This window comes from Myodes glareolus, chromosome 3 (assembly GCF_982192425.1).
Source record: "Myodes glareolus chromosome 3, mMyoGla1.1, whole genome shotgun sequence".
Classification (NCBI taxonomy): domain Eukaryota; kingdom Metazoa; phylum Chordata; class Mammalia; order Rodentia; family Cricetidae; genus Myodes; species Myodes glareolus.
This window is the reverse complement of record NC_142028.1, coordinates 65,107,540-65,118,185: the sequence shown is the minus strand read 5'-3', so window position 1 is coordinate 65,118,185 and position 10,646 is coordinate 65,107,540. Positions and strand designations below refer to the sequence as shown.

At 44.7% G+C, this 10,646-nt stretch overlaps 1 pseudogene; it reads right to left on the bottom strand.

Moving 5' to 3' along the window:
- Window positions 1-971: 971 nt before the first annotated feature.
- On the bottom strand, window positions 972-2,805 carry LOC146895185 (uncharacterized; annotated as a pseudogene).
- Between the last annotated feature and the right edge of the window lie 7,841 nt (window positions 2,806-10,646).

Genomic DNA, 10,646 nt, shown 5'->3' with positions numbered 1-10,646 from the left:
CACATTGAAGCATCCATCTCAGTCTAGGGGCCTAAAATATCTGACAGACCCTTCTGTGAAGCAAGAATTTTGAAGGGCTGTCCTAACCTGTCTTGGCAAGGTTTGTCAGTTGTTTTCTTTTGTGTCCTGCTTGTCCAATTGGGACAGCATTCTGTCAGCAGTTGAGGTAAGGGCAGGTTCTTGCCTAGTGACTAACATTGCACAAATGAAAGCAAACTCTATGTGGAGGTTCTTCTATGCCCAACATCCTCTTTTCAAGTAAATTGGTGTTATCAAGAGGGGATGCGTCTCATTGTCATGAAAAACCTTATTGTGATTGAAACATTTTAGCTGGGTAGTGGTAGCACATGCTTTAATCCCAGAATTTAGGAGGCAGAAGCAGGTGGATCTCTGTGAATTTGAGGCCAGTCTAGTCTATCATGGATAACTAACTACTAACCTGTCTTTCTTTATTATCCTTAATAGCTTTCAAGTACTAAAACTTTGCAATTTTAAATGAGCTGTATAGGTACAATATCTTAAATAAATCAACATATCAAAATTTATACCAATGTGAAATATTTGAGACTTGTGGTTGTTTACAAGTAGACTCAACAATCCACCATTTATTTTTTTCCATCACTTCTATATTATATCTAATTTTAGTTCTTTCAGAAAGAAATTCTTGAATCTGACTCCTTTGTTTAGCTTTTTTTTCCTGACCATGACAAACAATAGCTCCTAATCCCCCTAAACAATGACAAGCATCCCATTGAATGACCAAAAACCATCCATCCTACCTCTTGGGTATTGTGTTCTCTAGACTGCTTATTGTTGTTTGTGGGTGATGACATCTTTAAAGAACCTAGAAAACTAAGATAATGGTTAAGTCCTGGTAATATTAGCTATAACATTTGTTGTCCAGTCTCTGTGCAAGATAAACACGAGGCTTACCTGCAATCCTGGCTAGAATAGTCTGAGGCTGGACCATCTCAGCCAGCAGTGTTGAAGCTGTTCTGCATGCAGAACTCTGAGGGACCTACAGCAGAGGCACTCTGAGAGGTCAGACACCTAGGCCACCAATTTTCACTGGTATGTGGTCCCCCTGCTGTGAAGACACACAAACTTTCAAAGGTAACACACATATCTGCATTAACACAATTATAGACTATGCATTATACACAAGCCAGCCAAAGGTGATTTCTTGTTTCATATTTGAGCATGAGTATGTGTCACCTGTCTTGTAGTCTTTCTAGGTTTATTTCTTTATGTCTGTAGCCGGGATTGTCAGGAGGTCTCTCCTGATCAAACCTGATCTCTATCAACCTTGAATGAATCCACAAACTTTCCTCCAACCTGTGGAAACAAATGCATAGCCTCTCCTCCAAAGCAATACATTTTCTGACTTCCATTATGAAACCAAGACATTACTAAAGCTTCTAGGCTGGTTTAATCCAGCAGTCCCTTTCACAATCTAATTAACGTCTCTAAGCAGTATCATTCTCTATTCATTACCATTCAGAGAACTTCAAAGTTCATGAAGTACCACTTAAGGGCCAAACTCCTTGTGTTTAGTATTTTCCATCCTTAAGTGGCTTATCTTTTTTATATTACTTTACTCTCTTTTTAAAGATTTTACTTTGCTATTTTTAGACTATATTTTTTCTACGACTGTCTATACCCATTTTCTTTCCGTTCTTCAGCAGCTAAGCACATTTGTGAGGGGACAGCCCCACCTTTAAACACCAAATCAAGAATCTGGGGGCAAGCAAAGTATTGGGACAAAGGAGAATTGGGCAACCTTCTTTAGTCTGTCCTTCTTCAGGGTGATAAATGATTGTGGTGCCTGGCCAGCAGTACAGAGCAGCAAGGGTTCCCATCCTCAGCAGACTGGTCACTCTTTCCCACAGCCTCCTGAAGGAGGCCTTAGCCAACAGAGATAGGTCATGGAAAGGAGAGAATAGTTAAAAATCAAGGGAGGGCCAGCAGGAACCCCGAATACTGATTCTCCTCTAGATAGAGTTGGGTAGGGTGAAGATACAACTCAAATACTGAGCAGCCAGAAAAAGAAGATGGTCAGAAACAGGAAGAGGGAATCTTGTCAGCTGGAGGTTGGGTGACATTGTCCCAGATCCACACCTACACACCTTCAGGAAGTCTCATAGGCATTGAACACAGTGGGAAAAAAAAAGCCAAAGGGGAAGTCACCAACACCAAAAGAGAAGTGAAAGCCCCAGTATCACTGAACGGCCGGAAACCCCTCTGGTCTCTGGAGTGGTCACTGGCCCTGGAGCGGGGTAGAGTTTTCAATCTGGACCCTGGGGCTTCTGGCTCCTTCACTCATAAAGAGGGACAACCTTCTGTCTGCTGATGCCAGCTTTACACACGGGGCATGATGTGGGATTCCCCTCTGTATGCTGTGAATATGTTTTATTGCCATTGGTTAATAAAGAAGCTACTTCGGCCTATGGCAGGACAGACTATAACCAGGTGGGAAATATGAACAGAGATATATATAGAGAGAGTAGGCTAAGTCAGAGAGACACCATGTAGCTGCTGAAGGAGGCAGCTGCCATGTAACTGCCCATGAAGCAAGAGGTAGCAAACAACAAACCACGAGTCTCATGGTAAAATATAAAATAACAGAAATGGGTTAATTTAAGATGTAAGAACTAGCTAAGAATATGCCCGAGTTATTGGCCAAACAGTGTTGTAATTAATACAGTTTCTCTGTGATTATTTGGGTCCGGGCGGCCAGGAAACAAACATGCCGTCTCCGTCAATAGGGCATTCTTGCCAGTCTGGTCGTGTTTCCAGCCACTGATGAAGACAAAGTCAACAACACAGGTGCCACACATGCTGACCACAGCTTTGCAAAGGGACAGTTGAAGGTCGCACCCGTCCACCCCCACTCGCAGTTTAGCCTATGGAGGGGGCATCCTCCTCCTCTGCTGCTGCCATGGTCAGTTCTGCTTTGTCCCCTGCATCCCTCAGTATCCCCAGATACACATATATATGCACTCACACACACACACACACACACACACACACACACCCTAAGCACATTTTTAAATATACTGTACCTTTTCAGAGGTTTTCTGTGTCTGGATCTGGCTTCACTAAGCACCTGAAGTGTTCTCTGATCACGTGACACAAATCTTAAAGTGCCATGTCAGCTGCCTCAGCACACACCTTAGTGCACGGTGCTCCTGGCTGGCTCCAGCCCGCAGGAAGCCACTGAGAGCCCTGTCTCTGTTTCCCAGTGAGCCTGAGAGACTGCAGGACAAGGAATCCACACCCAGCTTCCTGTCCAGAACTTTTCTTAGCTTTGTCAGGTTCTGTATTTGGATATTTGAGCATCATGCTGGGCATTATATGTTGATTTTTTTTCTTTTTCTTCTTACTTTATTTCTTTCTTTTTTTGAGACAAGGTTTCTCTGTATCTTTGGAACATCTTAGAACTCACTCTGAGACCAGGCTGGCCTCAAACCCACAGAGATCAGAGATCCGCCTGCCTCTGCCTCCCAAGTGCTGGGATTAAAGGTGTGCACCACCACCACCTAACTGATGAATTTTTCTTTGGGTCACCAGTCCACAAAAAAAAAAAAAAGACACAGAAAGTTATTGTTAATTATGAAAGCTTGACCTATAGCTTGGGCTTGTCCTTCTAGCTCTTATAATTTAATCTATGTTTCACCTTGTAGCTTTTTACCTCTCTTCCATCTTTCACTTCCTGCCGCTTCTCTGCATCCTCTGCCGTCTCTCTCCAGCCTCCAAAGGCGGAAAACTTCAATTTCAGAGGAAACTGTTACACAACACTAACTATTTTCTCCTGAAATATTAGCTATTTTCTCCTGAAAAATCAAAAAAAAAAAACAGATATATAATGGCACAAGCCAAACGTTCCTCCTCCATAAAGGACATAGTGAGCAAAGAGTGAGCCAAAGCAGAGCCAAAGCCAGGGCAGAAGTAGCCTGGCGCGCCACACTCAGTGTCTAGAGCACACCTCTGCGGTCCTGCCACCTGCAGCACACTGGGTATAGCGGTGCACACCTGCTAGTCCAGCGCAGGGGAGGCAGAAGCAGAAGGGTCCCTTGTCTTGCTGGCCAGCCAGTCTAGCTGGATAGGTGAGTTACAGGTTAGTGAGAAAAGCTAGCTCAAACAGTAAGGCGGAAACAAAATGAGGAAAACATTCAGCGTTCACCTCTGTCTTACACACACACACACACACACACACACACACCAAACAACAACAGCTACAAACGTGCTTTCAAGACAGGGTTTCTCCATGTAGCTCCTGGCTGTCTACTAAATAAAATGTAATTATTTTATTTACTTATTTATTGGTTTTCTACACAGAGTTGTGTGTGTGTATGTGTGTGTGTGTGTGTGTGTGTGTGTGTGTGTGTGTGTGTGTGGCCTAGGCTGTCCTGAAATTTGCTCTGTAGACTAGACTGGTCATGAACTCACAGAGATCTGCCTGTCTCTGCCTCTGAGTGCTGGGATTAAAGGCGTGCGCCACCACCATTCAGTCAAATTCTGAATTTCTAACAGTCGGTTCTAGAAGTCTGAACAAGAACCACGCAGTTAACTTTCTCTATTTTACCTGTACCAGCTAGGTATATTCACTATGTGCCAGATTACACAATATATTTAATTCTTCCTGACAACTCTTCGCTGTGGAACCAGCGTGGGCTTGTGCCACTGAAACTTGCAGAAGGCCTAGAAGCCTTGAATCACCTCCCAGAACTATCCAAGGCCTGGCTGCCTTTCATTGAGATACCAAATCTCCCCGGGGATCTGGAATTCTTCCCAGGAACACTCCCTGCTAGGATCCTTGGAGAGGCAGCATATGAATGAACCCACACCGCCATCTAGTGGTGTATGCGTGTATGGGCTTCTTAAGAACAGGGCCAGGCTCCTAGGACAAGAACCATCACAGCTCATTTCCGACCAGTGCCCAGCGTGGTGTTAGACTTCGAGGACAGCGATAAGAGGGTCAGACGAGGATAGTTCGCAAGTGCAATCCTCACAACAACCGCAGTTTACATCGTAAGGACGGAGACACCAAAGTCTGGAAAGGCCACACGGCTGGAAATGGCTGGCCTGAGATTTGAGTCCAAATCCACTTGAGGCTGGAAGTGATGCCAGTGGAGGGGGAGCGGTCCGGGATCAAGGCTCGGGAATGAACAGATGAGGAAGATGAGAGCTCTCTGAGTTTCTCTAAGAACCTTGAAGGCTTTGTGAGCAAGCACTGTGCTAGGCTTGAGGGTGAAGCCACGAACTAAAACCGACTCCGCTGAAGGGCAGGAAGTCGTTCTTGCCTGTTCATAGCCTATTATCTGGGTGGGTGGACAGGGCAAAGTAAAGGAGAAGACACTCCTGTGAGAAGAGCAGACACTTGATTTTTAAAAATGTATTTTAGATTGAATTTTTTTCCTTGTGAATGAACATTTTGCCTCTATGCATGTATGTGCACTACTGGTGTGTTTGTTGGATTCCCTGGAACTGGGTGTAACGAGCTCCAGACCTTAGTAGACCCCTGAAACTTTAGCACAACTGACCCCAAGGTAGGAGTACCATTGAGGTTGGAAAACTCAGCATGGAAACAGCGCCACCTGCCAAAACTGAAACAAAGGCCTAATCCATCAAAGTCCATAGCTCTGGGAAAGTCTCTAAATGCACTACCCTTGCTTTTTGGCTTCTATAGTTCTGCTTCCAGCCAACTGTTCTTGTTAACTGAGGTGTATCAACCCTGGACATGGTATTTGTGCCTAAAAACTCACCCTGAGAAAGGCTCGGGGCTACACTGGGATTCCAACACCCAGTGCAGCCACTGGCAGGCTACTAAAGACTTTCGGTTAGCTTAAACCCGTGTCTGAGCAGTCTTCTCCAGTAAATACACCACAGTGTGGGCTTTTAGATGGTTGTGAGCCATAATATGGGTGCTGAGAATTAAATCCAGGTCCTTTGCAAGAGCAACAAGTGCTCTTAACCACTGAGCCATCTCTCCAGTCCCAGGGTCTTAATTTTAATTCAGGTTCCCATCAGAAATCTAGCCTTCCCAGGTGTATTCATAGGAAGAGATTCTAGGTCTCTGAATACCAACTTCTTAATTTATAAAAGATTGGTTTAATAAATGACCCAGATTTGATCACATCATCATTACATAACCAAAACCAAAAACAAACAAACAAACAACAACAAAAAACACAACTTTCTTTGAGGTGGGGTCTCACTATGTAGCCTTGACCGGCCTAGAACTTGCTCTGTGGTTCAGACTGATCCATTCAGAGATCCATCTGCCTCTGCCTTCTGAGTGCTGAAATTAATGGTGTATGCCACTCTGCACAAACAATCTTCTTATCTGATGGTGCACATCTATAATCCCAGAATTTGTGTGGCTCTTACAATTAACCTTGGGTCTACACAGGAGTTGCAGGGGTGGTAAAAAGTGACTCAATGCTGGTTTTGTTTTGAAGGCGGGGCGACGCATTTCAGGACAGCCTAGGCTGCACAGCGAGCTTGGAGCCAGCTATACAGCAAGACCCTATCTTTAAAAAAAAAAGAAAAGAAAAGAAAAGAAACATTTTTACCTTCTGTGTATTTTGCTTGCGTGAATGTATGTGTGAGCTTATGCAAGTGCTTTGTGTTGTGATTTAAGTTAAACTGGCACTGTTCCCCAAGTGGCTGACCTCAGTGGGGCAGCCAGTCCCACAAGGAGAGACAGAGAGTTGGATAGGCATGCCGTACAGAGTGAGGTTGGATATTTATTTAGTGGGTTATGGAAGGGAAGGGGAGAGGGAGGGAGAAGGAGAACAAGGGAGGAAGGAAGGGGGGCAGAGACGAGCCACGGCAGCAGCAACCTCTTTGGGAGAGAGACGGAAAGGAAGAGAGCTCAGGCTCTCTAGAAGCAGAAGGAAGATCTGCCTGCCTGGACTGGGGAGGGAGTGAGTGGGACTTGTCTCTTAAAGGCAGGACAGACCATTACACTTTGTGCTTGCAGAAGCCAGAAGGAACCCTTGGATCTCTTAGAACTGGAATTATCCAGGTTGTGGGCCATCATGTGGATTCTAGGATGTGGAGGAAAATGTGAGCCTATTTCCACACTGACCAAAGGTTAGAGAATTGGAACCTACCTCCAGTTCCTTCAAGGTTATTGTGCTTCTACTTCAAACACAGGTCCCACCTAGATTTAGACCAGAGAGTTCTGCTCTCTCAAGGTTCTTGTCAACAAGTGTGACTAATAACCAGACCTTGTACTCCAGGAATAGGGAAGTAGATCTGTTCCTACCTCAAACAAAAGTCTAAGGATCCAACTAAGTCCCAGTTCCCTTAAGGAGATAACTTTGGATCCCATCCAGGGAGTGGTTTGCGGATAGAATGTTTTGGTCTAGGGTGTGAGTGTGACTTGTTCTAGCACCAGGATGTTTAACTATGGGTGTAACCCGCAGTTTTCAATTGGTATGTTCCTTTCCTCGTATCATGTTAATGTAGTTTTTTTGTTTGTTTGTTTTTTGGTTTTTTTCTTACTCCTACCTTTTGGGGTCAGGGTATTTTAAGCAGTAGGAAATTAAATGCGGGTGAATCTCAGTACTCACTGGAATTCCCTCCCGATACTATTATACATTTCTCTGTTTTATTATTCTCATTCACATCTTCCTATTCTTTACTAATATTTTCTAAATCCCCATGGCTCTACCCTGGCAAGGGGCATTTTTGTCGAGGCTGGTCCCCAACACTAGGAATTAGATCTTCTGAGAGAACTGTGGAGCCATCTCTCCAGTCCCCACAGAGCCTGACTTAAAAGACAAAATTCAGAAACAAAAATAAACATCAAACAAAGCTTTTGGTGATGTCACACAGGTAAGAAGGACGTGCGGTCAGGGGAGAGCACTTGTCTGGCACATTTGAGGCCCCTGGTTCTGTACCCCAGCTCCAGAAAACTAAAAACCATTCTGCCAACTCTCCTCATGTCCAGAAGTCTCAGGTGCTAACAGCCTTTGCTGGGGCACCTCCGTCTCTCTCCTCCCCAGTCAGCTGCTGCAGAGTGTTCCCCAGCAGCCTTGTCTTTGTCCACACTTTCACAGCGCACATTCTTCCATCCACTCGACAACCATTGCGTGTGGATCGCACACCAGGCACTGTTCTAGGCGCTGGAGAACGGACAGGCAGCCAAGACAGACAGAAAGTTCTGTCTTCATGGAAACCACATTACTACACAGAAGAGGCAGGTAATGTCTTTAAAAATATATAGACACTATCCTCTAGGGTGGTTGATTTGGGGAAAAGAATAAAGCAGGGAAGAAAGATGGCGGTACTGGGGATGTGAGCGATGTAAGCGTGAGTCGTTTAGTTTGGGTGGTACTGTTTTTGTCTGAACTCTATGTAAACCCGTCTGGCCTCAAACTCATAGAAATCTATCTACCTGCCTTTGCCTCCAAGTGCCAGTACTAAAGGTGTGTTCTGTACTCAGACACAAGCTTCAGTTTCCCATAAAATGGTCAGAGTGGGTAGGAAGGTGAGATAAGAACATTCTAAGCAGAAAGAAAAATTCAAAGGTCAGGAAAGCACCAGAAAATTTCAGGGAACTCAAACTGGCCAATGTTTATGGAGCAGTTTGTCCAACAAGGGCATCTATGCAAGGTCAGATCAGCCTGGGAGTACAGGGGGGCAGGAGGAAAATGCAGATGTGCACAGGCTCTTCCTGTGAACAGATGATGCCTTTTGGAAGACACTGGAAGACTGTGGGAGGAGGGAGGTGGAGATCTGACTGACATATATTTGTATGTAAGGTAACACAAGGGACCACTTCAGGACTGGGGATGGGACTCACTGATGGAAAGCTTGCCTAGCGCTCACAATACCTCGGGTTAAATCCTCTAGTCAGAAAAACAGAAATAAAAACACACAACAAAAAACCCACACACACATACAAACCCCCTTAACCATTTTGTTTGATCTGTGAGCTGAATTAATCCCACAGCGTGGGGTGTTCACATTGCCATGCGGCCGCCCCTACCCACCTAGCATTTTCATCTTCCTGAACTGAAGCTCTGTTTTCTCTTCTCCCCCAGTCCTTCTACTCCACCGTCTACTTTCTTTCTCTGAATGTGACTAGTTCAAGTGCTTCCCTTAAATGAAAGTCATGCAATAGCTATCCTTTTGTGTGTGTCTGCTTTATTCTGCTTCGCATAACATCGTCAAGGTGCACCCATGCTATAGCATGTGTTGGAATCTCTTTAAGAAGGGGTAATATTCTTTTACATATTCATATTTTATTTATCCATTCACCCGCCAACAAAACCTTGGGTTTCTTTCATGTTTTGGTTATTGCAAATGGCGTGTCTATGATCATGGGTGTTTATCTGTTGAAGTTTCTGCTTTCAGTTCTCTGGGGTCTATGCCCAGGAGAATTGCGAGGTCATACAGTGATATTTTGAGGAAATGCTTGCATTATCACAAAAGCAGCTGTGTCAGTCACTCTCCGAGACTAAGGGTTCCATGGACAGCCGCACTGGATCAAGGGAAGCCCAGGGCCGGTCCAGGCTCTCCCAGCTAAGCGGTACTTGGCACCGCGACAAATGAAGGCGGTTTCGCGTCTCCATGGCAGCAGAGGAAGTGACTGGGTTCTGCCTTTGTTTTAAAGGAGGAGCCGACTGCACTGCAAGGGAGGAATCGAAGATAATTGGCTTGAGCAACTGGAGAAAGGAGGCTGCCATGTATAGACGGGGTTCAGGTGGACACACCAGAAGTTTGTGCTGGGACATGTGACATTTAATATGCTCATTAAACATCTAGTAGATGTAAAGAACCTGGTGTTTTGAGGAGATAATTGGATGCCGAAAGAACCTCATAGTTGCAGGTGGCTTTTAAAATCTTGAGACTTGCGGTCACCGGAGGATTGATTATACTTTGGAAAAAGAGACCCAAGGACTGGGCTCTTGAACTTTCAAGAAGCAAGAAACAAAAATCTATGTGGAAGAGATGTCCAGAGGACTGGTCAGGAGGGCTCCGTGTCCTGAAAGCCCCTAGGAGTCAGTCTTTGGGAAAGGAGGAAATGGATAACTGAGTCATGTAATATATTAATGGTTCAAGTAAGAGGACAGAAAAATGGAAAACAACAGACTCCATCGTTTTTGGAGTCTGACAAAACTTCCGTCAGTGGATGGTGAGAAGGAAAAAAACAAACAAACCAAAAACCTGACTGAGAGAAATTCAAAGTATAATAAAAGAAATGGGAGACAATGAATAATTAAGTCAAGAGTCTTTCCACTATGGAGAAGCAGGCAAATAGTGTGGTGGTCGTTTCTTAAACCAGACACAATGGTGCACACCTTTAATCCTAGCACCGAGGAAACTGAGGCAGAATAGACTTGGAAGTCGGCTAGACTACACAAGTTCCGAGCTGGTCCTGGCACGTGAAGCCCTGTCCCGAAAAAAAAATTTTTTTTGCTTTTTTTTTTTAAGATAGAAAAAATAACAACAAAATCTCTCTCTCGTTAGATAGGCGGCACTAGGGAGAATTAGCATAGCTTGATCCTTACGCAGAAAAGCGGCAGAGGTGACTTTAGATAAGGGGCATCCTTCCAGGAGGGGCGGCAAATTCGTTTTGGGATGAGGGTGGGACTTCTGTAGATTGAAGTAGTGGGTAGGGCCATAGGATC